This window comes from Hipposideros armiger, unplaced genomic scaffold, assembly GCF_001890085.2.
Source record: "Hipposideros armiger isolate ML-2016 unplaced genomic scaffold, ASM189008v1 scaffold_393, whole genome shotgun sequence".
NCBI classification, from domain to species: domain Eukaryota; kingdom Metazoa; phylum Chordata; class Mammalia; order Chiroptera; family Hipposideridae; genus Hipposideros; species Hipposideros armiger.
In genome coordinates, this window is record NW_017731743.1 from 297,544 (window position 1) to 307,153 (window position 9,610).

Consider the following 9,610-nt stretch of genomic DNA (forward strand, 5'->3'; position numbering starts at 1 on the left):
TAATTTTATTTTATTATTATGTTATTTTTAATTAAAATAACTCAATTTTCTTCCGGGAAAGTGAAAAGTACCCACTCCCAATAACATATTCCAAAGACCAATGGGCAAATATCCAATTATCCTCATTGCTGATTTTTCTAGAAAATAATAGATTATAACAGAGACTGATTGTCCTCTTCCTGTCAGTTACTACACAGATAGACGACAATGATGATATCAAACATTTATTTTATTATACATTTTCATACAGTTAGTTTTTAATTTTGGTTAAAACTACTTTATAAATACCACTGTCTTGTTTGATGGGAATGAAAAGGCAGAACCAGAGCCCCAAAGTGCTGGAGGACTAGACAGTTCCCCAAGAAAGGAAGGCAACGTATAGAAACAGAGGTGAGAGCTAGGGATCAGTCAGACCAGCAGCCAGAGAAAGTGGTGGAGGGTTTCGGTCCTCCCCACTGCCCACCACCAATACTCCCCACGAACAAATCAACCCACTCACAATTCACCATTTAAGTTTTTATTTAGTCTTTACTATTATTTTCTTAATATGAATACTATTTTCTTTCCATGAAGCCTTCTTATCACATAGGTAAAATATTGGGTTCAGAGAACAATCAAATGAAAACACGTCTCCCTCTAACAAAACTGTTGAAAACACATTCCTTTAAGGTTAAAATTAAACAGCCTCATCTGACTTCCACCCCCCACACCCCCCACCCCCATGGCAGCAAACACTGCACATTTATAGCAGTCCACAGAGGCCTCCAAAGAGGCCAAGTAACAAGCAGAATGAAAATGGAACAAATGATCTATAGCCCCAGCACTTTGTTTCCAGGAGCAACTGGTGTCCACTTTCAGAATCTCTGAGGCTGGAAATGATGGGAATTAGTAAGGGGAACTATGTGGTCCAGAAAAAAAAAATATGTGTGGACCTGAATGGCTTGTCATTATTAAATTTCCGAAGTGGGTCAACAGACTGCCTTTTCGCAGTTTACCAGATTTCACCTAACCTCATCCACATTTAAAAGTCTATGGAAAAACAGGAGGGCCTTTCAGAGGAAATTCATTCATGTTTGGATTCAGGCAGACTTAGGAGCCTTTAATAGCACTGTCATTATCCTGCAGGGCACACCACAGAGCAGCCAGCGAGCTCTCCCTCAATGGGCACAAAATTTCTTCTGGAATTTACAGAGCAGAAACCTTAAACACACATCACCATAAGAACCAGATTACATAATGTCTCCATCACCCTCCTGACAGCTACAATTATGAGTCAATCCCTGGTTTAAATATGAAACCGGAAGCTCTGTGTTTCCCCTCTGACTATGTGGCAGGCTAAGTCGAGCTCTTTAGGCCTGTCAGTTTGGAGATTTGAGCTGCTCCCACAGTCACTAATTTAGCATGAGACCAAATGACGGGGTAATTAAAAACAGCGCTGCAGAGACCTGCTCCAGGACCAGATGTTCTCCTTGTTTAACCATTGCCCACATACGGCACAGAAATAGCCCCCCTCTTTTCATTTTTCTTTTTCTTTATCCTCCCCAGCTAATTTCCGGCTTCTGATCTTTCAATCCCACAAAATAAAATAAAAATAAAAGTCCCATTACCAAAGGATGACATGTTATTGAACACATGCCTATAAGTTGTAACATGCCCTCTAGTCTCCTCTTTGTACTTCTTGAAGCCTTCCAGCTCAGAAGACTAAGTTGCCCTGGCAACCTCACATGAGTAACAGCTCTCTACAGCCCCACCTAACTGTCAGGACTAGGATTTGAGCCAACATGGACCATCCTGGCACTTAGTAGCCCAGAGACTAAGTAAAGAGCATTGCTTTTTGGTGTTTCAGAAGCCAAAGACTGGCTGAATGAGACACCCTCTCTCCTTTTATTGCCCCTAAAACAGGACAAATAAAAGTCTCCACCCTAACTTTTAGAGAGCCCTGGCTAGGAAGGCCACGGGTCATCTGGTAAGTAAAGGAGAGGTCTTCTCTTCATTATTCTGGCTGCTGGACAAATAACAAGAGAGGAAAAAAAGAAAGGTTGAGCTAATAATTTAAATCTTCCGAAAGTTGGAAAGCAGTATGTAATATAACTCATCTGATCTTATCAACTTAGATGAACTAAGCTTTCATATGTCCCTTGGAATCCAGGGTCTGGTCACTATGTAAATAAACTGCAGGGTTCCCTAGCATTAAAACACCAGAAACCTTGAGGACTATCTTGGAAATCAAGAAAACAGAAATGCAATTGTAATTCCACAGTTTGTGACCATCAACAAGCAACTTTTACCTTTATGAATAAATTTCGTGACCTACAGTAGAAAATGATAGTGTTTGTTTTCTTCTCTTCAGATATTTAATCCCTGAAAACTTCACCCTCATCAACAATTTCTAGGCATGAGCAGTTCCAGGTTTTTAACATAAAAGGTGTTACCAAATCCTCAGTATTTCCAAATAAATAGGTATAGTCTTTTAAAAACTAAATCTAAATGCATAAACATGATAATCACATAAGGTTTTTTACTTTATCAGTGTAATCAGACAAGAACCTTCCATTCTGGCCTTTACTCGTCCATTTTGGATCATTAATTATTTGCTAGAATCAGGTAGATTGATCCACACCACTGCCTATTCATGGCTAATTTGAAATGAGGATATAGCTGCTCTAAAAAAATATATTGTAAATCATAAGGAAACAAAAATAATCATTTAGGGAAAACTCAGCAGTTCTGTAAAGTGAGGGGTACTGCTACTGATACTATTATACAACTTTTGTTCTATCCTAGAACCACTTCACCTGTGGGATTAGGTGTGGGTTGTGCCCACCTGGCTAAATAGACAGGAATGGGACAGTCTGAAAGACTCTCAGCTCTCATGGATGATATCCACATCAAGACAAAATGGTGCCCAGAATGACAGCCAAGCAGAGCCACATGACAAGAAATAAAGTTGTGGGCAGCTGTATATTCAGCATACTGTAACCTGACACAAACAAGGAATCACTGGGGCCTCACCTTTAAACTAGACTTTATATCACTCACCACTTGATCATTGTGTTTATGGCGGAGGAGGGCTATAAGAGAGTTGAAGTTGGGGGTATTATGTACCTATTTATGTAAATGTCACAAGTCATATTTCTTACTGATACCTGGAGATGTATTTGAAGTGGGATGTCCTCTAGTATCTCATATTTATGAGCTTCCTGATTGGAATGCAAAAGTGGACTGTTTTTTATTGAATGGGAAAAATATTTATGTATTCAAAGCCTCAGGGGAAAAGATTTCAGTTAGAGGTCTAAATAAGGCCCAAAATAACAGGAACCACTGAGACATATTTAGATCAACATATAAGAAACAATGATGCCCATCACACATAGTTCCCACTTCCATGGAACATTTAAAGAATAAATGAAGGATTGACAGTCACACTCTTTTTAAATATAAAACGTGAATCATGTTTGCCAGTATTAAGCGTCCACTTGCTGGGGAAAGAATGACTCCTTCACCTGAGTGTTCTGCTCTGCCGTGGGTCATTTCAGGAAACATTTGCAGCATGTTTGTGCTCTCAAAAAATGATTTCCTACGCTTTCCTTCAAACTTCTCCTGAACTTCTGCCTAGTCAAGGATCCCCAGTACCCACCTAGCTCTCCTTATTTCTTGTTTAGATTTGTGACAGAAAACAGCCAACAAGTTAGTATTAATTCTTTACATTCCTGGTTTTATTTATTTGTTCAGCATTCATTTGTTGTCCACTTATGGTCAGGGACTGCTCTGGGCACAGGGGATACCGGGATAAGAAAGACAGGTTCACATTCTCAAGGAGGCATATTCCAGTGAAGAGAGACAGGCAGTAGTAGACTATTTGCTCTAGCAATAAGTGGTACAAAGTCAACAGGCGTCCATACGATCTTTTTATATAGACGTTTACTAGAGCTCCAGTCCCAGACATCTTCCACATGTACCAGTAGATAAATTGCTCACCTCCAATTTAGAAAGAATTCCACGAACACCCAGAGCTTTATGGTATCAGTTCTCTGGCCTTTTTATATTCATTTTAATACATGAAAAACTATTAAGCTCAGAGAAGAGATGTAGGTTTTCTGGGGCCACACAGCGGTCCCAATGGAGGAAGTAGGAACATCTTAAGAGAATCATCTGAGTATCAAAAAAGCTGTCCCATCCGAGTCCTTCAACATGTGCAGGTTACCCCATTGGTACAGCTCTGGCTGTGCCCATTTCTGGACTTGCGACATGGCCCACTCCACCTCTGAGAAAATGGAAAATGACGAGCCGCGAGTGACCTCAGAAATAACTTCCTCCTTCAAACGCAGTTTCTTGTCCGCCTAAACTTTTACAGCAGGGCAGGTGTTGTAAGTCGTACCAAAGAGCCTTTCAAAGCAGCAACTCTGGCCTGCAGGTCAACCTGGACCTTGTCCAAATTGGGTTCCACCCACGGTGAAAGCCAATCTGTGTATTGGTACGCTTTTATGATGTTACAGAACGTCTGCGAGAGAGGGAGCTCAAGTTCCCGCCTGCTCCCTAAGTAAGCCGCCCCACAAAGGTGCACACAACACACACGCTCCGAGACAGAGAAAAGCTTGCCGGCCCTTCCCTCCTCCCAGGCCTGCAGTGCAATGCACTTTAATTGCATCAAAGGGCTCTTCTCAATGGGGTTTCAGAGCCGCGAGAGCGGCGTTCCCGGCGAGGGTTCCTTTCCGGCTTGCCAGCATTCCTCCGCACTGCGAAGGGAAGGGGATGGGGCTCCTTCGGGAGGGCCGGAGGCTCATTTCCATTCCTCTCGCATACAGCCTCCGTTGTGCGGGCCGGCCCTGCCGAAGGCAGCCACGGCTGCGGGCGAACAAAGCCCCATTCATCCCGAGGGCCGGCTTGCTCGCGGCCGCAGATGGGCTGGCCCCGGCACGCCATCCTGCAGACCCGGGCGCGCAGCCCGGCCAGGCGCGCACAGGGCCGGATTCAGGAGGCCGGCCAGGGCGACCCCGGCTTCTTTCTCAGCAGGCTCCACAATTAGGATCGGCTGAAACCCGCTTTCATTTCTGTGCGAGGGGGGATCTGCGGACACTGGGTCTTTTCAGCGTGGAAATCCTCAGTTTACTCACGGCTCATTACGAACGACGTTGTCAGTTTCCACGGCCCTCTCTCCCTGGCCCCCCACCCCTGCCCCTCGGGATGGTACGGCCCCAAGTTCCCAAGTTGTGAGAGGACTTTGTTTCTCCTCCTAGACCTCTGAAATCCCGACGAAAGGGTCACTTCCTGACTTTTGTGTCTCTTCAGCCCAGCGCCTTGCAAGTTCTTACCCTCTTGTTGTGACTAAAGTACATAATTGCAAGCCTTCTCCATAACTTTTTTTTTTTTTTCAGGACTTCAACATTCCTGTAAGTTGAAGCTTGGGACTCTGGCTTCACAACAAAGACCAGTGTTTTTCCTCCCCCAACTCACTCCTGGGAAAAAGAAGAACAGAAAAGAAAACAGACTTGTTCTCATACCACCCCTGTTCTCAGCCTTCAAGCACATCTCCCCCGCTGTACACATTAGCCCAACAACAGGTTAATGCTACAGGGAGCTCTCACAGCAAATGAAAGGGTTGCAGCTTCTCCGTTTCCTGAACAGCCAGGCAGCTGTGGGGAGCTGGGACTTGAATCCTACTCCACAATCTAAAGCAGAAACAGGCTCCAGAGCTACATTCCTGGGATGTGGATTAAACAGGCAATGGCAGAATCAAAGAACACCAGATATAGGAAGGCTTATCAACCGTAATCCATTCATCTTACAGATAAGAAGCAGATAAGATAAAGAGAAGGGAAATGACTTGCCCACCCTCAAAAGGAAGCTGGTTCATTTTAGGGCATCTTAATTGCCCTCAAGCAAACTTTTTGGAAAGAACCTTAAAAATAATTTTTGACAAGAAAGTCTCCAAGAAAAATTATTGTTCAAAAGATATATTTTAGGTCTGTATTTTTCTGTGTCGGAAAGGGCCTCCCCTTGAGCTGTTGGGGAAAAGGTGAGAAACCAGGTTTGAAATGAGGGTTAGAAGAGAATCTTAAAAGCATTTTCACAAAGAATGCTCCCTGTTTCTTTTGCTTCCTGCGTTTTGAACATTGCTGACCTCTCTTCTCAAAGTACTGCATCCTTGATGTGGTTAAAAACACACAACAAAATAAAAACCGATTACCACTTTAAGACTCTTTTCCTCTTGCTGGAAGAAAACTTCAGAATCTTGAAATGGAGATAGGGTTACTTTGCAGTGGTTATTTGTGAAGGTACAAATGAATCAGTGTATCCACAGAGAAAGGAGAGAAAAAGAGTACTTGCCATGTACTAGGCACTATTCTAAGTACTCAACGTGCGTTACCTCCTTTACTCCTCACGGTAATCTCAGAGGTTTACTATTAATCTACTTCCATTTTACAGAAAAAGACATCAAGGCTAAGAGAGGTTAACTTTCATTTTATCAAGATCACACTGATATTAAGTGGCCAAGCCAAGCAGTCCGATGCCTGGGCCTGGTCTCTTTCACACTAGGCTTTACTAAGACTTTATGTACAAACACGTGGGAATGCACCCTGGGCACAGAGGTCTGGACCTGGGAGCCAGGGTGGCTCCAGACAGTCTTTGTGCTTCTGAAAGAGGCCACACTGGCTTGCCTGAAGGCTATAGGAGGCAGAAGTTGCTTCATCCTGCCCCACCTGGAAAAGAAAGAGGGCCCTTCTGAGGACTTGATCTAATTTAACACTGAAACTCCCCTTTCAGAATGCAAAATAGTATGAGTTAATAGTCACTACCTATTTCAAGCTGCCTCACGATTTTATCTTCTCAGCAATGCTCTGTAAACTACAACAGTATCTCAGTTTGCTGTGTCAGACAAAACTTAGGTTCAAGTTCAGATCTGTCATTTCCAAGACATGAGACTTTGGGAGATATTTAAGCCCTATAAATCTGTTCCCTCAGTTATAAACTGGAGAAAATAAGAATACCTACCTCATTAAATGAGATTTTCCATTTTCACTGCAGTAAGCATTTGTATCAATCCATGTAGTCTAGGCTATATACTGTAGTTAAAAATATATAGATCTTGGCAGCCGGTTAGCTCAGTTGGTTAGAGCGCAGTGCTCATGACACCAAGATTGCCAGTTCGATCCCCACATGGACCACTGAGTTACACCCTCCACAACTAGATTGAAACAACTACTTGACTTGGAGCTGATGGGTCCTGGAAAAACACACTGTTCCCCAATAAAAGAAATAAAAAAATTTTTTAATCTTAATTATATAGATTTATTTCTCACTCACTCTATATGTCCATCGCAAGTTAGCTGGAAGCTATGTTCCATGTCTCTTCACTGGTAAAGCATCTGCCATCTCAAACCTTGCCAGTTGTCATGGCAAAGGGGACAAGAGTAATTATACTAGTAATGAAATGCTCAGCCTGGAAGTAACAAACATCACTTTCTTATATAACTCATCAACTGGAACTCATACACTCTCTCCCATCTTACACCCCAACTACAATAAGACCAGGAAGTACAATCCTACCACGTGCCCAGTAGGAGGGAGGTGAGGGACAGAAAATGCATGGTGACCAGCACTAGTGACTACTAGCCCATTCAGTAAACAACAGCTGTTCATCTTCCTTAGGATAGCAAATACCAGTTCTTTTTTGTGACTTCCAAATTTATAGTTAGCCCATAAGACTTGAGTGCAGCTTTAATGCAGGAGGCTGTGTGCTCTCAGGAATCATGTTTTGACAAGATTCAACAATAGCTTCTGGCTGCACCAGCATACAAAGTGACTCTCCTGCTTCATAGGAAATCCATCTTCCCATAAGAGGAAAATAAAAACAAAAACACTCAAAAATGCTTCCCTTTGGCATACTCAACGTGGAGTTCAGTGGGAGGGGGCATAAAATATGCAAATAAGAGCAAACACAAAGTTTGACCTTGGGACTAAGAAAGTCTCTAGGAAAGATGCTGTAGTGACAGGGTGCATCACTGACATTCTCATTCTCTCCCGAGTCAGATTCACTCAGCTGTGTCTTATGAAAATGATGCTTAACCTCTCCTCAACATTCCCCAAGTCATTTCAAATGGACTTGCCTTTGTTTTCTGAACAATTCAAACCTCATCTGGAGTTAATCTGACACATACCTTGCTGTTGACATGCTACACAGACATGCTTATCTACTCTTCTTTTTTGACTTCTGCTTATGTTGTTTGAAGTTATTTTATTATATTCTTAGTTGGCCATTCCCCTATTGTTGGGCATTTTAGATGGTGACTATTTGTCAATATCATAAATATATAAAACAGCACTAGGGCCGGCCGAGTGGCTCAGTTGGTTAAGAGCTCGCTCAAGAGTGCGAGCTCTGAGCAACAGGGTCACTGGTTCGATTCACGGCCTGAGCTGAGCTGCCACTGAGCTGCCAACAGGTGGCAGGGTGGCTCAGCTTAAAAAACAAAACAAAACAGGTGCGTTGGCTCTCCAGCCAAAGATGGCGGAGCGTGGTTACAGCTTTCGCTGACTACATTCAGCACTTCTGGTAAACTTGTCCAGATTGAATATGCTTTGGCTGCTGTAGCTGGAGGAGCCCCTTCTGTGGGAATTAAAGCTTCAAATGGTGTAGTATTAGCAACTGAGAAGAAACAGATATCCGTTCTTTATGAGGAGCGAAGTGTACACAAAGTGGAACCAATTACCAAACATATAGGCTTGGTGTATAGTGGCATGGGCCCAGATTACAGAGTGCTTGTGCACTGAGCTCGGAAACTGGCTCAGCAATAGTATCTCATTTACCAAGAACCCATTCCCACAGCCCAGCTGGTACAGAGAGTAGCTTCTGCGATGCAAGAATATACCCAATCAGGTGGTGTTCGTCCATTTGGAGTTTCTTTACTAATTTGTGGTTGGAATGAGGGACACCCATATTTATTTCAGTCAGATCCATCTGGAGCTTACTTTGCCTGGAAAGCCACAGCAGTGGGAAAGAACTATGCGAATGGGAAAACTTTCCTTGAGAAAAGATACAACGAAGATCTAGAACTTGAAGATGCGATTCATACAGCCATATAAACCCTGAAGGAAAGCTTCGAAGGGCAAATGACAGAAGATAACATAGAAGTTGGAATCTGCATTGAAGCTGGATTTAGGAGGCTAACTCCAACTGAAGTTAAGGATTACTTGGCTGCCATCGCATAGTAATGAAGTGACTGGAAAATCCGGAATTTCAGATAATCTCTCTACCTAAACATGTTTAAACTATGTTTTGTTTTGTTTTGCAGACTTTTTGCATACTTATTTCTACATGGTTTCATGGACCTATGTTTTTAAAATGACACTTACAAATCATAATAAACTGTTAATTCCAGCTTCTAGCTTTTTAGGAGTTAGTAAAACTTAAAAAAAAAAACAAAACCCAAAAAAAACCCCAAAACCAGCACTAAACTAAATATTCTGGTACATCAAATCTCCATCAGCATATATAAAAATTTGTTGAGTCTGAAATCAGCAGGTGAAATTGTGTGAATTTTGCTCCAGAAAAGCTATTCAATCCATGCAGTAGCGTTTATCTCTTCTTGTAGAAACAACAAACCTAAGGTGT

General features: G+C 42.5%; 1 pseudogene; it reads left to right on the forward strand.

Annotated features, from left to right (window-relative positions):
* Positions 1–8,503: 8,503 nt before the first annotated feature.
* Positions 8,504–9,406, forward strand: LOC109393854 (proteasome subunit alpha type-2 pseudogene; annotated as a pseudogene).
* The last annotated feature ends 204 nt before the right edge of the window (positions 9,407–9,610 follow it).